This window comes from Prenolepis imparis, unplaced genomic scaffold (genome assembly GCF_030444845.1).
Source record: "Prenolepis imparis isolate NDT839.2.m4 unplaced genomic scaffold, iyPreImpa1.0 SCAF_4, whole genome shotgun sequence".
Taxonomy (NCBI): Eukaryota; Metazoa; Arthropoda; class Insecta; order Hymenoptera; family Formicidae; genus Prenolepis; species Prenolepis imparis.
This window is the reverse complement of record NW_028141162.1, coordinates 5,297,849-5,317,081: the sequence shown is the minus strand read 5'-3', so window position 1 is coordinate 5,317,081 and position 19,233 is coordinate 5,297,849. Positions and strand designations below refer to the sequence as shown.

At 39.6% G+C, this 19,233-nt stretch overlaps 1 protein-coding gene across 2 annotated transcripts in view; it reads right to left on the bottom strand.

Moving 5' to 3' along the window:
* The window catches only part of LOC145934831 (uncharacterized), a 145,260-nt gene extending 129,357 nt beyond the window's left edge, over nt 1–15,903 (bottom strand). The window contains exon 1 of one of the 2 annotated variants that reach the window (XM_083035610.1): nt 15,583–15,903. The gene's annotated coding sequence lies outside the window, so the exon portion shown is untranslated. The remainder of the gene's footprint in view (nt 1–15,582) is intronic. The other variant, XM_083035611.1, reaches the window with a different exon arrangement.
* Between the last annotated feature and the right edge of the window lie 3,330 nt (nt 15,904–19,233).

Genomic DNA, 19,233 nt, shown 5'->3' with positions numbered 1-19,233 from the left:
TGTCCACTCAAGGAGAGTTTTATCATCGAGTGCCGCGCGCGCTCTGTGAGCAAAACCCTTCCTCGGTTCCGAAGATCCATTCAGAGAGACACTCTATGTTTACCGGGGAATCTTGTTATCGAGAGTCTCATTGTCGAAGAGTAAAACTTATAAACGAATAAGAAACTCGGGGAGTGCATGTTCTTATTATTTCGAAATAGTATTCATTTACACATGTACGCGGATCGTATAATTTTTTATTATTTTGTTATTCTCGACTCTCGAGAAGCGAGATTCTCAAGTATCAGTCGAATATATTGCATATATTTCGAAACTATATTTAGAGAATTTTTTATCGTTACTCTCGGTAAATAAAATTCATTAATATTTTAATGTAAAAGAGGAAGGGAAAGAATGCGCATCTGTGAAAGTGATCGTACAATCTGCTTCGCGCCTTCTTCGCGGACCCCATTTCGGTGGCATGCACGTGCTGGCCGCTCGCCCGACCGACGCACGTGCCACGACGCCCGCGTGTGCACGCACGCATGCGCGATCGTAATTACTACCTGACGCGAGCTTTTGACGATGAATTAAAGATAATGATTTGCGGGCACAGACCGAGGGACCCATAGCAACTGATACCTTGGCACGATATCTGTGGCGATCTCTTTTCAAAGTAATTGTTCTCTGGGAAACACAATCTCGTGCGAGATTTCAATTATGGTAGAGGGATAACGAACGAAATTATGCAAAACACGCATATAATAGTTCGTATCATTTTTTCTTAATGTTCAGAAAAGAATGTTTCTACCGAAGGAGCATCGTGTCTGTCTTTGTATAAACCGAAAGGAAACTGCATCTTTTTTTTTCCCCTCGCGCTAAATTGGGTTAACTAGAGCGACATGTGTCGGAACGGAGCAAAGAGATACAAAGAGAGACCGAAACAAGAGCAGAAAGAAAGACCAACGTTTATAGATGCGCGAAATTCGGTTTCGCGAGAACGTTTTTCGCGACGATAAAACGCATCGCTGAGGTATAAACTGGATGAAATTAACATCGATGTGAGTCAAATGATCTCTTCCGAAGTAAGAGAGACCTTAATTTCATGCTTCCTGAATTCCAAGCATTTAGCTTCTTGAAATGGCACGCGCCTTTTTCCGCATAAAATTATATACAATTCAAACGATGCAACGATCAAATCTTTCAAGCTAGCACATCGATAGATTCCTTATAAAATTAAAAAAATATTTGCAAGTTTTCTTTTTCGATAATATATTTTTTCATTCGCTCGTGCAACTTTTGCTCTGCTTGTTTCTGCCTCTCTTTCTCGCTTACATTATATACTATAAATCCAGGGCCGATCACGCGTAAAAAGAGGCGAGATGAGAGATACACAACAAAAGTTCGTAATGAATGGCAGGGCCTTAATCTCAGGTGTTTCGCGTTACGTTGGTCCCATACTCTCCTTCCCTCATTTGTACAGCGTGGTGTGTGCAATGGTTGCGCTTTTTTTGCGTGCTCGTAATTATTATAAATCCGCGTCCACTTGTGACGGCCGCTTATAAATTCCGGAACGGGCTAAAAAGAGGAGCGGCAGCCGATTCCGAAAGAACCGCCGCAAAATTGTTTTTCCGCGGGCTGCCCTTAAGGGGGTCCGTACTTTACGACGGTGTTAAGAGCATAAGTCCGGTAGAAGGATCGCAGCCAGGTCGAAAACAACCGAAAATTATTACGCGTGCTGATGAAATTATAAAAGGATATGCATACGTTTATATGAAGAGGGGGAGATAAATATAAAGTCTATCGCTTCTCTTTTCATTCTTTCAAGCCGAAATCTAGCGTATGCGCGTACAAGGCCACACTTTCCGCGATATAAAAATTTCTACGTAAATACGCGCTCCTTTGTCTCGCGACTTTTCCCATGTCACTGTACTTGTGTATAATTATCGCACCGGTTCGGTCAAACAGCTGCGCGTTTTGTTGTTTATACATTTATATATTACGCGTTACGTTTCGCTTCTCTTCTTTGTCCCGCGTGCACGCGATGCCAGTCTACAGAAATGAGATCCCGCATGCGTTCTTCGAGTTTCGACTTTAAAATGATATTATGCTGCAAGGATAGCCAAGTTAAGCGAAGTACACTTCGTGCGACAACTGTCGAGTAATTTACTCAAAACGACTCGCAAATGCCACCGCGTACTTTACAAAGATACAGACAGGGCCGCATCTATAATATATATACTTTCAACATTTTAATAATAGATAAAATTCAAAGAGAAACATTAAGAACTTTTGATGATAAAAAGCAACATGTGAAAGAAAAAGTAATTAATTAATAGTTAAATAAAAAAAAATTAATCCCGTTTTGTAATACATATTATATGCTCGATCAGTCTTGGGGAGCTTCGCGCACAGTAAACAATCAACTCAACGTTCACTTTATACACGACCAAGCCTGAAGGGGAAAAGCTTTCCGGATATTATACGTCATCTATACTTTTGTTCCGCGCGTCGCCGGTCGTCAGCTGGGCCTCGCAAGAGAGCGCGAATTTGTAGCGTAATTTCCTCTCGTTCGCGCCCGTCAGCCCTGATGCACAACGTCGCGTCTCGACTAATGTCCCCTTGTCAAGCGTGTTCTTCGCGCGCGAGCGAGCGATTTTTTATAAGGACGCCTGATTCTCGACGATCCTTATAATAGCTCATCAGCGCGAGGCGACACGTACTCAATTACCTCTATAAGCGTCACGTCCCACGCAATTTATTCCTCTCGTATGTATCAGCACCACCCGGCGATGACCACGAAGAAAGATTAAGGGCCGGTTGTTCCAACTTGTTGGAAAGTTTTACCCGACAGATAGCATATCTTCGTCTATTTTTTAGAACTTATTTGAAGAGACGACGATATGCTACCTGTCGGATAAAACTTAGCAAAAAGTTGGAATAATCGGCCCTAAGCGAGCACAATGTTAAAAAGCGCGTGTATGTTAAAAAGTTGCATGCTCGAGCCTTTCGCAATTCTGGACGGATCGGATTTCGCCGAAGCATTACGATCCTGCCGAACAATAAGTTTGATTCCGTGCAAAATTAAGTTTTTAAAAGAGAAACTTCAAATTAATATATGAAAGAGAGATGGAAAGTGAAGAAAACATTTAAACAAAATATGGTGTGAGATAAGATAAGAATGACATTAAAAATATGGATTCTGAGTTTGTCAATAATACAAAAGTATGTTATTTTTTCGGTATTAAAGTGCACGATAATTTTTGTAATTTTCAACAAGAATTAATTGATCGAGACCTCTCCCTGCCGACTTGCGGCACCGTTACTTTATGTTCGTAATTGCGGTACATTCCTATCTCGTGTGTCAGTATATTCAACAAAGCAGCTAAGAAAAGGCTAATACGCGACGTAAGAAAAGGGTTAAACTGAGCCTCGAATCTACGCGAGACAAGAAGAGCCAATTTTACTAGACGTGTCTGAGTATCTCTGAATAAAGCGAGCTCGTAATTGAGGAGACGTTTTATATGCTCTCGCGTCGCGTTTCACAACTTCTTACGCCATTACGAGTGCGAGACGTTTGACTGATGTTAAAGTGTGAAGGCAGTGCGAAATTTTGCAAGCGTTATTAAAGGAACGAAATTGCACTGTAGCTCGCAAATATGTAATGATACATTGTCGAGATACAAATTCGAGGAGCTTTGATAAGTCGTTTGTACATCGTTATTTTCAAATTTATCAGAGACACTTGAATGGTGCTCGATGCACCCTTTGCATTTTTCTTCAAAAATCGTCGAGCTCGAAAAAGTCTCGGGCATGTAAACAGACAACGGGGCTGCCGGAGTCGCGCTGACGGAAATAACGAGCGTGGCAAAAAGGCGTGTTCTCACGTGCTCGCGGATTCAACGTCGTCGTGCTAAGAGTTAACGGTAACTCACCGCGGCGAAGCGCCGCGATGACTCACGCCAGACAATGTTGCCAGAAATGCAGTATTCTCTACAACATGTGTGAATATTCTTTTCCGCTCGATATTCGTCAAAGAAAGCAAAATTAGGATACTTTCTTTTTTAAATTTTTTATTACAGTTGTATGCATTTTTGTCATTAATCATCTCTGCTTTTAGACAGAAAACATGATGGCAATAATATATAGCAATCTTTAAATATATTACCCCAGATAATATTCTATAATAAAAGAGAAAAATGCACTTTATGATTTATGTGGATATTTACTTGAAAAATACGGGAACTTTTTGATAGATTTTCCTGCAGAACTCCGGTTAAATTGCAGTTGGACCGACCTCTACGCACCGGGTCGCATTTGTCCTCGGGAAGATATCATCTGTCGTTTCGAAACTCGTGACAATTCGCGACACGACGCGGCGCGCGGAATATCATTTCGGAAACGTTTCGTCTTGGGCGAAACGAGAGAACGACCGCGAAGTCGGACCTGACGGGATATTGAGTTCAACACTCGAGTTCGCTTCGGCCTCACGCCGAAGAAAGAGGGCCCCGACACTTATCCGGCCTCGCCGCCTCCGCCTTTTCAGTCGGCCGTGTTTAGAGACACTGTCGGCCGTTAGGATCGGACCCGGTCGTGGGAAGTAAACGATAGCCGTCGAAGAATCGAGCCGATCTCTAGATTGCGATCTTTAATCAGCGGACGGCAATCAGAACGACGCATTCTTTACGAACCGTTCCATCTCCTTTCTTCTTCGCGAATCTTTTTTTTTTCGTATAAAAATTCCTTGCTATATATTTCTTTAGTCTCGCAATTTATATTGTGCCCCCCCATTCCTTGTTCTTCTCGTTTGCATAACTGCATTCCGCGAGAACCATGGCGATCGCTATAATTAACGGCGGTTATACAAAATCCACGGGGGAAAAAAAAAAAAAAAAAAAAAAACAACTGCAACAATACAAGTGATAGTCGTGGGTAGTTATGCATATCGAGCTTAATCACGCGTGTGAATTGCAATTTGGAAGGTTACGAGGGTACCCCTCTTTTTTTACGATTGTGTATGATTAAGGGATGATTGCATCACGCAACGTATAATTTCCAATATCTGCGTCTTCATATTGGTATGGATTAATGACAGACTAATAACGCGGTATGACATAACGGCACGAAAACTCGATAAATAATGCCTGGTTACAAAGCCATCGCCGTGAAAAGATGACTTTGCAATATCGTGTCGCCGCTCTGTCTAGGATTTTTTTATAATCTGAAACCATCTGGTTGTCAATCATATCGTAATCAATTTATTCAATTTGATAATGTCAAATAGACAAGTAAGTAGATCGCGCGTTAGTACCGTAATATAGTTCCGTTATCCTTATATGTATCTCTATCTCTTTGCTCTTTTTTTGTATTTCATATACTGACAAACACACACATATATATATAAACGTATATCAAATATTTAATTTTAATTTATTACCGCATTTACCGCGATAAAAGTTTATAATACGAGCGTGCCGTAATCTTATTATTAACTTTATTGCCTGTTACGTGGCGCCATCAACAAATTTCTACTCGGCTCTGTCGTCGAGGTCGTAACTTTCTCAAAGCAAACCTTGGCTCGGATTGCCGCGACCGGCTATCTGCGCGAACAATCCCGTAAAGCGATACCCGTGATAAACAGAAGCCTTTAAAGAAACGTCAGTGCTATCGGAGGTCGATGGAGGGAAGTCACTCTCATCAGTTATAGGAAATCTACCACATGCAACATACATACGCGCGCGTGCGGCCTAACGTTCTTTCATCCGTTTGCGAAATCGTATTGTCAACAAATACAAGTTTGTTTGATCCGTCATATTCCATCTATTTCTGTATAAAACCTATTTGTAAGGTAAATACGCGTGATTTTGGCCGTGCGAAATTTTAAAATTTCCAAACAGTCCATTTTTCCTCGCGCAACTACATATACATATGTATGTACATCTGTCGAGCAAACCGACTTGAAATATTTTTCCACGAGAGCTATTCGATATATTTGTATTACGTATACAAAGTGTCGTACGTATACACTGAGAGAATTTTCTCTTAGAATTTACTGAGAAAATCATGGTAATGGTAGAGCAATATGGTATGGAAAGAATTTTATGAGAATTTCTCTGATTAATATTTATCACAATAAAAATAATAATATCTATCACAATAAAATATAAAATATGTTTGATTAATTTTACTATGGAGTTTAGTATAAATATGATGAATATTAATCAGAGAAATTCTCATAAAATTCTTTCCATACCATATTGTCCCACGATTACCATGATTTTCAGGGTAAATTCTAAGAGAAAATTCTCTCTGCGTATATATCGGTTAGCGAGCTGTTAAAATATTGTAACACGAATATATACTTATATAGAATAATTGTATAACAGTTGGCTTTAACTTAATCGACGTTCCGTTGTTAACTGACAGTGTGAACGCTGCCGTAAGTAACTCACGCGTTACGCAAACGACTTGCACTTTCGTACTCCTTTTTTGTTTCTTCCCACATCGTATACATGCACCCACGGGCTGGACCGCACACTTCCCACTTATATACGCACCGTGGCACTTACCGTGCGTATTTTTTCGCAGGCGCATCGCGGCATTTTCGCTCGCCGCAAATTGCGGCCGTATTTTTGAAAGTGTGCAAAGTGAAAAACGTTCGCTTATATTACGTACTATATAACTATATGACATATAATTATATAGGCGATGTGTAATTACAATTATTATAATATATATTATTATTATTTGCATAGATCTCCTCTCTGACGTACAATTCCCGGCACGTAATATATTTCATCGAATAATTTTTCGTACGGATTTATGAAAAGAGTAACGAGCGGAGTTTTGCAAAATTTTGTTGCTTTGGAAAATTTTATCTCGTATAATTATAAAAAAAAAATGGACTTATTTTTACTTTACCGAATACACGGGCTTTATGGTTCAGTGCGCACGCCTCCCGTAATTGAAATCAGGCGAGAAATAAATCGGGATTACACGCGAGGATAGTATCACGCGTCGGCGAACGAAAGCTGTGCTCGTCAGCTCCAATTTAACGACCATTATTCGTTTGGTCCGCTATTCGCTCTATCCGCCGTGAGCGTAGTTTAGTTTATTATCGCATAATTTCCGGCTCGAATATTTTCATCGGAGATAGCTCTCTCTAATATCTCTGTACGCGCGCGATCACCTCTTTTTCCGTTTCTGCATTAATTGCGAGACGTTTTAATGAAATAAATTTTCAAAACAATCGATTCGCTGTTCGGTGTTCAATTTTCCACCAACAAGCGCGTGTTACGCTAAATAATCGAGGGACCTATTTATATAAATTAATCAAATCACTATTAATCACTGTGTGCATTGAATAATCGCGCGTTAAATTGAATTGAACCGTAAAATGTGCAGTGTATGTATCACAAATCTGTGCCGATTACATGCGGCACTATAATCGCGAGATGTTATATTTGAATATTATATATTAAATCAATATATTATATATTAAAAATCAAAACCATACGCACACATATATCGAGGATTTCTATCGTGACTCGGCGGTAAACAATCTATCTAGCCCGTGAATCATAAAACTTACAAACGACGGATCTCTTTTTCTCCCTACGACGGTTTCCCGTAACTAATTTTGGAAACTTTGCTGCTCCTATCACCATTCGTCATCGGGGCGACCCTCGCACAGCTCTCGGCTGGAGAGTGTTGCACTCGAATCTGACTTGGCAGAAACGGACCGCTCGAAAGGAATGAGGATAGAAGGAGGTACGGTTAGGCCAGGCTAGATATATTTAACCTCCTCGCTGCGCACTCGGCGCGCAAAGAGCAACACTTGCCTCTACTCGCGATTTAAATAAATGCACGCTCCGAATACCGGTCATTGTTTCGACGTGGCGGTGTCCGTCACGGGTTTTACGCAGATGTGAGACTTTCTCGCAACAAGAGATTTTCCCGCAGACAAAGATGAAAATGAAAATGAGGTTGTCATCGCGAGAGAACTCAGCTCAACAAAGAATCGAGTAACCACACAGAGAGAATTTTCTCTTAGAATTTACCCTGAAAATCATGGTAATCGTGGGACAATATGATATGGAAAGAATTTTATGAGAATTTCTCTGATTAATATTTATCACAATAAAAATAATAATATCTATCGCAATAAAATATAAAATATATGTTTGATTAATTTTACTATGCAGTTTAGTAAAATTAATCAAACATGTTTTATATTTTATTGTGATAGATATTATTTTTATTGTGATAAATATTAATCAAAGAAATTTTCATAAAATTTCCGTACCATATTGTCCCACAATTACCATGATTTTCAGGGTAAATTCTAAAAGAAAATTCTCTCAATATACGGATTATTAAATTCGTGGCATTTTTGCGACATCAATATTTCTCGATATTTAAAAACCTCTGACATTTCGAATATTACCAATATATTGTATGAGATATAGGGACGTTTTAAATGTATACGTTCTAAATCAATATCAAGATCATATTTTCAATATCTACGCCTACATCCATATTTCTAAACAGTTCTTACCGGATTTTGTATATCCTTTGGGGGTTATATATATCGACATCATTCGAATATCTCGAACGAGGTCTTTCTTTGTCAGCCTACACAAAGTAATCTAATTTTGGGATAGGAAAGAGTATACAGTTTATCTCGTCATTGACATAGAAATCGAAATGTAGGCATCGGAGTCATGAATCGTGACAACCGTCTCCCATATATTCCGATTCAGCAATTGACACCGTCGTCGTCTGTTGCAATTCTGCGAACGTGGTGGGTTGCACTTCCGTCGCTTAGACTTTCGAAACTAATAATAATACTTGGAGGCACTTGTTGCGTAGTCGCATCTCTAAATTCTCTGTACAATTCTCTCCATAGATATGTAATCACGAAAGACAGCGATCGAGCGCGAGGTAAATTAAAATCCTCGAATCCGCGAAAACGCAAACAATCCACGCAATCTCAATATTTGATAAATGCGCACTAGTATCGAAAATACACGGAAATCGCGCGAGCATATCTGAAACCACCGAAAGCAAAAAATTATCGCATAATATCCGCGACTATAAAAAAAACGACCGCTGCAACGTCATGAAGATCCTTTCGCCACTATAAGTAGCATCGAGTGGTTAACCACTCGTCAGTCGGAAATGTATACACATATACATACAAAATATACGCATATATATATATAAAACACTCTCGCTCGCATTTCGATACGAAACAAGAGCGATAACGAAGCAGTGTACCAGTGAAACCGTGGAGAAGGTTCTTCCTGAAGAGAAAAAAAAAAAAGGAAGAAAAAAAGGAGGATATATAGGCCGATATGCTCTCGTAACGTAATTGCGTAAGTATCGCCGCATGCTGGGAGGCGCGCGAACGCGTTCACGACTATTTCGGGTCCGTTCGATTCTCATGCCCGATATTTCGCCGCGCGGACTCCTCTTCGAGAAGAGAGACGGACTCGCGCGAGCGGCACGAGTCGTGTTCCGAACTTTCACTCTGATCTCTTATGCCTCGACAATATATATATATGCAGCCCCTTCCCGCGCCGCGATCTTGATCCGACTTCTGCGTCTCGAGTACGAGGGTACAAAGAGATGTGGAAATGCGTCACGGCGGAAACGAATTGCTCGCGAATCTCTCGGGATCGTCGCGAAATTCGGTTAATATAAAAAAATATGATAACACGTTATATGAATATAAGTGCATTAAATCGTTTCATTATTGTGTTCAAGGTTTTATTAAGATAATTAATATTATTATCCTTTTAATTGCAGCAGAGGCTTCTTTAAAATTGCCGACGAACAAAATAAAAATGCGCCGCGCAATTGCGATGCGTTATCTCGATTTATTACTTCCATGTTAATCAGCACAAAGTAATGATGTCGTTAATTGACGATGAGAGAGACCTCAATCGCGCGTAAAATTTTATTTGCTTTTACTGGAAATGTCTCAATTTTTGCTGTCGTATATACATTTACGCACGACTAAAGGGGTTAACATTACGCAGCAAAGCTGCTCAATAACAGTGAATATATACGATGATGCGTTGCACAATCTCGTTTGCTATTTCCCCGCGGCACGTCATGGATCCATTAGACATATTAATCATCTGACCGATCGCGTTCGATATTTTATTGCAAATGCACGCCTTCGTACTCGAGCTATAATCGGTTTTTTGCCTCGGTTTTTTTACCTCATCCTCGAGCCTGTTCCCTTCCGCTTAAGAATTACAAACAGCGAGACCCTTCGGATCCGGTAGAAAAAGATACGTCACTGTTCTACGCGCGTTCTCTCTCTTTTTATTTTTTTTTTTTTCTCTTTCTCGGATATAGAACCCAGGTACACAATTCACGACGACACCGGAAAAGGATGAAGGAGAGCAAAAGATCGATTCAGAGAACGGAAAAGTTTATCGCCGCGAGTGAACCGCTAGATATCTAGGGGACTAAAAATATGAGCAATTAAAAGCCTACGCATGTACGGTCGCTTATATAGCGAAACTTTTAAGGCTGCCGCGACAAATTCAGAAAAATATGCGTCTATCATGAGACTTTTTTTTCTCCTCTGTCCCCTCACTCGTAAGTATGAGATATTTCGACGCGTGCTGACAAGTTGACGTTTTAAAAGGCAGCCGAAGTACTTTCGTGAAGAGGAGGAAGGAGAGGAAAAGGGACCTTAAATGTCCGGAAGACGACCGTGTCGATCGTAAGCCGCTGTTACGAGCGGAATAGCTTTATATGTGAGAGATAATAGAAAACGGAATGACGTATTAATATTGTATTATCGCCTAATGTGAATCGGGAGTCTATATAGTTATCGTTAAACGCTTTCAAATAATATATATCGGAGAAAAAGCGTCCTAAATAGTTATTTTCTTGTCGTAGAAGTAATAATCGATTTGATAGAGGACTCTTTAATAAAAATCGTCGATAGAAGTTACACGATATTCGAAAAAAAAAAATTTTAATGATTTAAATAATGTATTATAATGAAAAATAATTTTACCTATTGTTATAAACCGTATGAGGTAGGCACCGTTGCATTTAATGCAACTACTGACACTAAGATGATCTCAAAAGCAATAGCGATGATTTCAATGGATATCTTTACAATAGCAGCATTGGCCTTTTCAAATCAAAGCTCGAATTTGTACGTTCCGTGACAAAAAAAAAAAAAAAAAAAAAAAGCTGAAAAAACGATAATTTTTTCGTTGTTGCAAAAAAAAAAAAATCACGTTTGTCAAGTGCCGGCAGTAGTACCTGCGACCTGCCATGTGGTTTTAAGGGTCAATCGATAAATATTATTGACGCAAATATTGACGTCGTCTTTTATCGCAAATCTTGACCTAGCGCACGTAATTTTTTGCTTATGATATATGCGTGAAAACGTTTTTTAGTTGCATCAAAAGACGGCCCGATTTTTATTCAATTTTAACATTTAACACGATACTTATATTTAAAAAAAAAATCTTTAGAATAAGACAGTTAGATTTTATTATAAAATAGATATCTAAATACGGAGAGAGATATGAAAACAAAGGACACGAAAATATTCACGTAAATGTTCACGTTCGAATGTGATCATCGGAGCAAACAATTGCCCTATTACCGCATCTCAATACATATCCGAGATAATTGCGAGCGTGCGTAAATGAAAGTTGCCTGAATAAAGTGAGATACAATCCATTAGATATGATTGCGCACGATGACTTTAAAGAACATTCTTTATTGTCTCGATTGTCATATACATGTGCGTCGCACTTTTTTTTACGTCAGATTAAACCCATTATTATTTCGCGACGTAACGATACCGTACACTCGAGATATAATTAGTTGTTCCATAATCATAACCGCGATCCGATTACAGCTCGTGATAATAATTAAAAAGGTATATTTACGTATATTTCTTCTTATATATTTGTATTTAATGCAAAAAATAAAATTTATATAGACAGAATTTAATTTAATTTGTAATTATTTATTAGTTATATAAATCTTTAAAAATATCTAATAAATATCATTTTATATTATTATATACATTCTTTCGTCATATATATTTTTTTGCATTTTATGTGACAGAGAAATTTATTTGGTATTTCGAAGATCGAAACAGACACGAAGATGGATTTTCACGGAGTTAGATTTCGCGGAAATCTGCGGTAGAGTCGAGCACGCGTCCAGCACAACGGGTTGGCCGGAAAGATCGATTGTCGTACTGCGACACTAATGTCGGAGTTGGCATAACTTGGCGGTTTGCACTCTCGAATGGCTCTGCAATCGAACTATATACGAATAGCGAAAGTTCCCTCCAGATATTCCTCGATGACAACCGCCGTTACGATTAAACGCAATTCTCTTCATATGTCGCATTCAATTTGCGAACAATTATCGTGAGCATCAATTTCGATGGGAATGTTATTAGTATTATAGTCGTAAGCCGCGATTACCGATAATTGATGTTGTTAACACTTAAGAGCGTGGAAACGCAACCTTGCATTTAATTGCGGGCTAGAGTACGGACAGTAGCTTTCCCTGCGAGATGGGAATATTGTTGTAATTACGGCAATTATGCTAAACTGCAGTTATTGATGGCTTGCGTTATTAAGATTGCTTAAACGGAAGGAAACGCGAAACTTTGCGAGGATTCTAATGAGTTTTTAAATGTAGCACAACCACACATTTGATTAGTAATATGTTTACTATTTTTTTGTCATTAATTATAATTAATTATAGATAGCTAATTGATAGGAATATTTAAAAAAATTGATTATATGTAGCATAAAATGTTACGTAAAAAAAAAAGTTATCGTCTCTCAAGAAATAATACGTGAGAGAGAAAAGAGAAAGAAGCTGAAAACGTCGGAGTCAACGTACGCCAGGTGAGCCCTACTTCCTCAAGACGTCAAGGGCTCGATGAAGACTCTGTACGCGTATGAAGACATACTTTGAACAGCCTATAATTTGCCCTTTTTTTCATTGTATCTCGTCCGGAGGAAGTAACGAGATACGAGGGAGGAGAGGGAAAACAGAGAGAGAAGCCCCGTCACGTGATAAAATAACGACGTGCATACATATATATTCGCGTGTGACATACGACCGTAGCTTATTACAATAGCCCTAGTTCATATATTGTAACACGATAAAACCAGTGCAAACGCGACAGTTCATTCAATACTACACAAATTTGAATATGCCTCGCTTATGTAAGATAAAAGGGTAAACTTTTAAAGAAATAACAAATGTTAACTGTAGGGTCACCAGACAATAATTAAAAATGACGAAGATTAAATCGACCAATTCTGGCAAAAATGAACTTTATTAATTCACGACGTTTCGACCGTAGATTTCGGTCCTTATCAAGTGCTGTGTTCTTAAGACATTAGTCAAATAAATAAGTTATTCGATGTACAGAAGATAACATGTTTAAATAATTAGAGAAGAGAAACGATGAGTGCTTCATCATTTCTATCATATACAACACAGTCGTTTCTCTTCTCTAATTATTTAAATGTTATCTTCTGTACATCAAATAACTTATTTATTTGACTAATGTCTTAAGAACACAGCACTTGATAAGGACCGAAATCTACGGTCGAAACGTCGTGAATTAATAAAGTTCATTTTTGCCAGAATTGGTCGATTTAATCTTCGTCATTTTTAAAGAAATACTAAGCGTACGTAAAAGAAAAATACTTGATAAAATATAATATCTTGAGCTTTAAGCAGATCTCGTACGTTAATATAATAATCGCGATAACAATTCTGACAACGTATAATAATGTTAATTCCGTTCTTATAGTATATTTATAATTACGATGCGCGAGACGCATGCATACAATTTTGTGCACCCGGGAACAAGAGAAAACGTGCGTCATTGTTATTCAACACGTGCGACCATGTCGCTCCTTCGTTTACACGCGAAATACACACTCGATACTCGATACGCAGCGTCGAAAAATGCCGGGTAAACCGCGGTTAAGAAGAATCTGGTCATCGCGAGAGAAACTGAAAAAACTTGAAAATGTCGCGTTACGTCACATTTGAGACCGTCGTTCGTCTATCATCGATATACACGATGTGTACTTTCTCGGGACAATCGATATGCGGAAACGTCGCTTATCTAAGCTCGCGATCGACGATGATGATAGTAATATTCATATAATTACACGTTGTTATCGGGATTATTATTAACGTACGAGAGAGATTTGCTTAAAGCTCAAGATATTATATTTTATTAAGTATTTTTCTTTTACGTACGCTTAGTATTTCTTTAAAAGTTTATCCCTTTATCTTACATAAGCGAAGCATATTCAAATTTGTGTAGTATTGAATGAACTGGCGCGTTTGCACCGGTTTTATCATGTCACGACATAATTTTCAATACCGGTGCAGTCGTTGTAATTCAAGGATTCCTTGAAAAAGTAGGCAAGTTATGCTTTCTTAACCACAATACTTGTCTAAAAAGCTCCGCACTCTCTACTACCATTTTATTACATCAGGGACAAATATATTATCACACGCATATAATAATAAGTAGAAAAAATGTATATATGAATTTAAATATAGCTATTGAAATTCAACTTAAGAAAATCTATCGAATAAAATTTAACGAAACGTTATTTAATTATAGATATAGATTTGGTTAGATTATATTATTCTTTAATTTTTTTAATATTAGTATATTTTAGATTCCCCAAAAAAGAGTCCCAGACAACGTCTAAAAACGGAACATAAGACTTAAAGATATCTTAAAGAGGTCTTAAAGACATCTTAATGATGTCTTTTAGACGTCTTATGTTGCGATTTTAGGCGTTTTGTTGTCTGGCAGTGCAAGTTGTCGAGTGTAAAACAATTACGAGCTATAAACAAATACTTGAAAAGAATCGATTTCAAAACGGACAGAGTTTAAAAAGAAAAAAATTTGATGGGATTTTCGAAGACTGCGTATGTTACTGCTTGCGATAAAAGCTCGCGATACGATTCGCTGAAGAGCCGCGTTTCGAAGAAAGAGAACGTCCGCGCTCGCCGGGTTTCCACACGTGTACGCCACACGTGCAAAAGTGATGCAACGGAGAGAAAGATGCTCGCGAAATTTAAAAGGGTTTTTCATTTCAACAAATCGCTCTTGTGTAAAGAAAATTCTACGGGCCTATAATAAAATCGTCGCGGAGAATAAGTCTTTTTCTTTTACGCTTCGACTATTTCTTTAAAAGTTAACACCTTTATTTTACACTTATAAGATACGATCTTTCGCAAAAACATTTTATCGATCTCGTATTGGTAATCTCGCTTGTCAACAAACGGCGTACTTCACGGTTACGATAATCGAAGGCGCCATTTGGAAAAATTCGAACCGAAGAGACAAGTTTTTGACGAACAATTATCTCGTATTTAAAACATGTCGAGAACAATAAAACTAAGTTTAAATATTAGTATATTTGCTATCTGATGCTATTTCAAGGAAGTAACACAAGCCCTTCATCCACTTGTCTCTTCAAATCTGCTACGTAAATCGTCAACCGGCGAGCAGGCCGCCGGTCAATGTAAAGTAATTCGAAATGCACTCACCATGCAGAAGAGATTCGCGTCGTCGTCGCGGCCACTTTCGCAGGATACGATCTGTCGCAGAAGAGAATCCGGAAATCCGAGGGATGATCTCGTGGTTTCCTGGCTGGGTCTCGGAAGCCGTGGTGGCTGCTGTGCTTTCTCCTCCGGGATGAAACACCTCCGAACGAGCGGGCGGACGGACGGACGGACGGTCGGTCGGTCGCTTCCGGGAAGAGAACAAAAAAAGAACGTGCAAATCTCACTGTATACGCGTCGGTCCGATCGCGACGGGATGTAACGAGAGTCGGAGAGAGAGCGAGAGAGAAAGAGAGAGAAAGAGAGAGCGAGAGCGCGAGAGAGAGAGAGAGAGCGCGAGAGAGAGAGAGAGAGAGAGAGAGAGAGAGAGAGAGAGAGAGAGAGAGAGAGAGAGAGAGAGAGAGAGAGAGAGAGAGAGAGAGAGAGAGAGAGAGAGAGAGAGAGAGAGAGAGAGAGAGAGAGAGAGAGAGAGAGAGAGAGAGCGAGAGAGCGAGAGAGAGCGACGAGGGAAGACGCGAAGCTCTCTGCAGCGAACGCGGAGCTCTTACGCGAGGCGAAACGAACAAACGGACGGACGGACGAACGAACGACCGAGCGAGCGCGGTAAAAACAAACCAACCGTACGGCGCGCGGGTTCAGCGGCCGACTGAGAGGATGCAGTTCGCTCGCCGGACCTCTGGTGGCCCCTCGTGGTTCTGAGCGCTTCCCCTACCACCGCCTCGTCGCCGCTCGGCGAGAGAGACAAAGCGGCTGCGCGCGCAACTCGCATTTTTTTGACCCTCCGTCGCGGCCCCGTCCTCCCCGCGGCCACCGCTCCCAACACTTTTCACCGCCCTTAGGTTCGATTCACCGCGAGGGTATATATGTATACATGTACCGCTTGCAAACTATGCGAATGTGTATATGCGCGTGTGTACAATGTAGCTGGCGAACGTATGCGTGCGCGAACATGAGCGCACAGGATCTTACAGCCGAGTTCACGTCTCTGCTTCGATGGACCAAAAGCGGGGGAGGGGAGGAGGAGTCGTTGTAAGACTGTTTACACCCCGCGAGAGACTTGCGAATTTAATAGAACGCGTATACAATTGCTATGGATGACCATGGTCATCGGTAAACTGCGAAGCGACTCTTTCTCTCTCTCTCTCTCTCTCATCTTCGGATGAAATACAATTTTTACTTTTAAGATCTGCTTTTTATAGCTGCACTTACGCTTTCGCACTCGAAACGAAGGTGTGTAATTAAATGTTGAAGAGAAAAAGAGGGGAAAAGTACAAAAAATTCAACTGCAAAAAACAGATCTATAAAAGTTGGTAAAATTAAAATTCAGACCGCGTGATACCAGAAAATTACATCCGATTGAATTTCATGAGAAACGAATAAAGAAAAATTAAATAAAAAGATTTTAATTAAATTTTGAAATTTTTAAAAATAAAAGCGTTATTCTTTCCCAATAAAGATACTATAGACAAATTCAAAAAATCAATAATATTAATTATTACATTTGGAATATTTCGTTACGTTTCGTAAAAATGTCCAACTTCAAAAATTCATTTAAAAAATAATATATACTTATAATTTTATTTTTGAAAAATTAGAAACGTTTTAATTTTTCCGACAATATTTTTAATATAAAAGAAATATTACGAAATATATCGGCAAATTCAACACACGCATCTTATCTTTTGTATCTCACTAAATTTTTTTTAAATGCCTTTTAGAATTGCGTACAAGTTTCAATAATTTGCAATGGAAATAATTGTTTGTTATCTTTTTTTCTCAATAACGCTTTCCAAATGTAAACGTTAAAACTCGAGTTTTCACAATATGCTTCCATCCATATACATTTCTCCATTAATAAGAGAAAGTCTCTTCTCTTTTTAATGAAAGAATAATACACCGATGAAATGAACTTCTGGATATCGCCCTGATCACGCGCGATATCGTTCCGCTATTATGCATTTCACTTTTCTAATTGTCGTCTTGATAGTAGTTTTCAAAATAAATACATTCTCTTTAAAAAAGTAAAATAATCTTGATATGTTACATGTATCTCTCTTTCTCGATCGAACCCGTGGTATAATTTATTTTAGTAGTAAATAAAATCGCGCATAATTGTAATATATATATACAAATAACTAATATATTATATTAATTTTATCATGATAGCCGGTTAATACTTAGGCGTATATTGTTCTATCGCTTTATCAATAAATAAATAAATAAATAATTCGACTTACATTTCGACTATTCTTCTTCTCCGGTCTCGACGCACTTCGGATTCCTCGCCAGTATCATTTTTTTCTGTAGGAAACCTCTGCGTCGAGAACCGTCCTCGTAGAAAAAGCTTGCTCGAAACACTTGCACTCGCGTTACTTCTTTTCGTTCGCGGCGAGCGGCGACGCCCGGGTTTTAGCTATATTACATTTTCGACGCGTTTCGGTAAAACGCGATAATCGCGAGAGCTTATATTCGCGCGCGAATAAAACCGACGCTCCGTTTTCTCGTCGCCGCTTTTTCCAAGGCCACTTACCGAAGGGCCTCATCGAACGACGAAGGCGACTTCTCTCGCGACGCACTCTGAAGTCGCCGATATTCGATCCCGAAATGGCCACCAGACACTGCGCAGCAGCGCAGTTGTAACCTGCAAAATATAAATACATGGAAATTATATTAATTAAACTGAAATAAAGAAAAATAAATCAATAATATAATAAAACAAATAATAAATAAATTATTTACCATCTAGTTGTTCCGCCGTTGCCCGATGCCACCCTGGGCCTCCTCCTCGTAGAAGCTTCGAAGCACTTGCACTCGCGTTACTTCGTTTCGTTCGCGACGAGTGGCGACCCCCGAGTTTTATCTATCACATCTTCAACGCGTTTCGGTAAAACGCGATAATCGCGAGAGCTTATTCGCGCACGAACAAACCGATGCTCCATTTTCGCGTCGCCGCTTTTTTCAAGGCCACTTCGGAGGGCCTCATCGAACGACGAAAGCGCCCGTAATTCTCGCGATGCACTCGTGAACTTATCGGTGGCTCGACTCGGAGTTGTGACGTCACGCCATTTTGATCTTTCCGAGGAACGAACGTTGATGAGCGAGATTTACGATTCACGACCGATGAGATCGATCTCGAGCACGCGATCGCGATCACGATATGAGGACACGCGACGCGATCGGATTTGTACGATAATTAGCGACATAAAGATACTAATTAATACGCTCGTACTTTTCGCGTACTTTCGACTCGAGTCGCGGAGCTGTGATATCGTCCGAATCTTTCGGAGGAACGAACGACTAAATATGAGCGAGATTCGCGGCCGATGAGTTCAATCTCGCGCACGCGATCGCGATCACGATATCAGGACACGCGACGCGATCGGATTTGTACAATATTTAACGATAACGACGACTAATTAATACTCGTACTCGGACTTTCGCGGACCGGCGACGAACGCGTGAACGTTGATGACGAACAATCTGAAGTTGCACCAGATGGCGGCGTTCTAGATTGTGTTGGAAAATATACTCACCTAGGGTGAAGCGCTCGATTGACCAATCAGGACAAAGAGATCCTCGGTCTCTGATTGGTCGGTCAAATTCTGCACTTTGGTGAGCAGATTTCCGAACGCAACC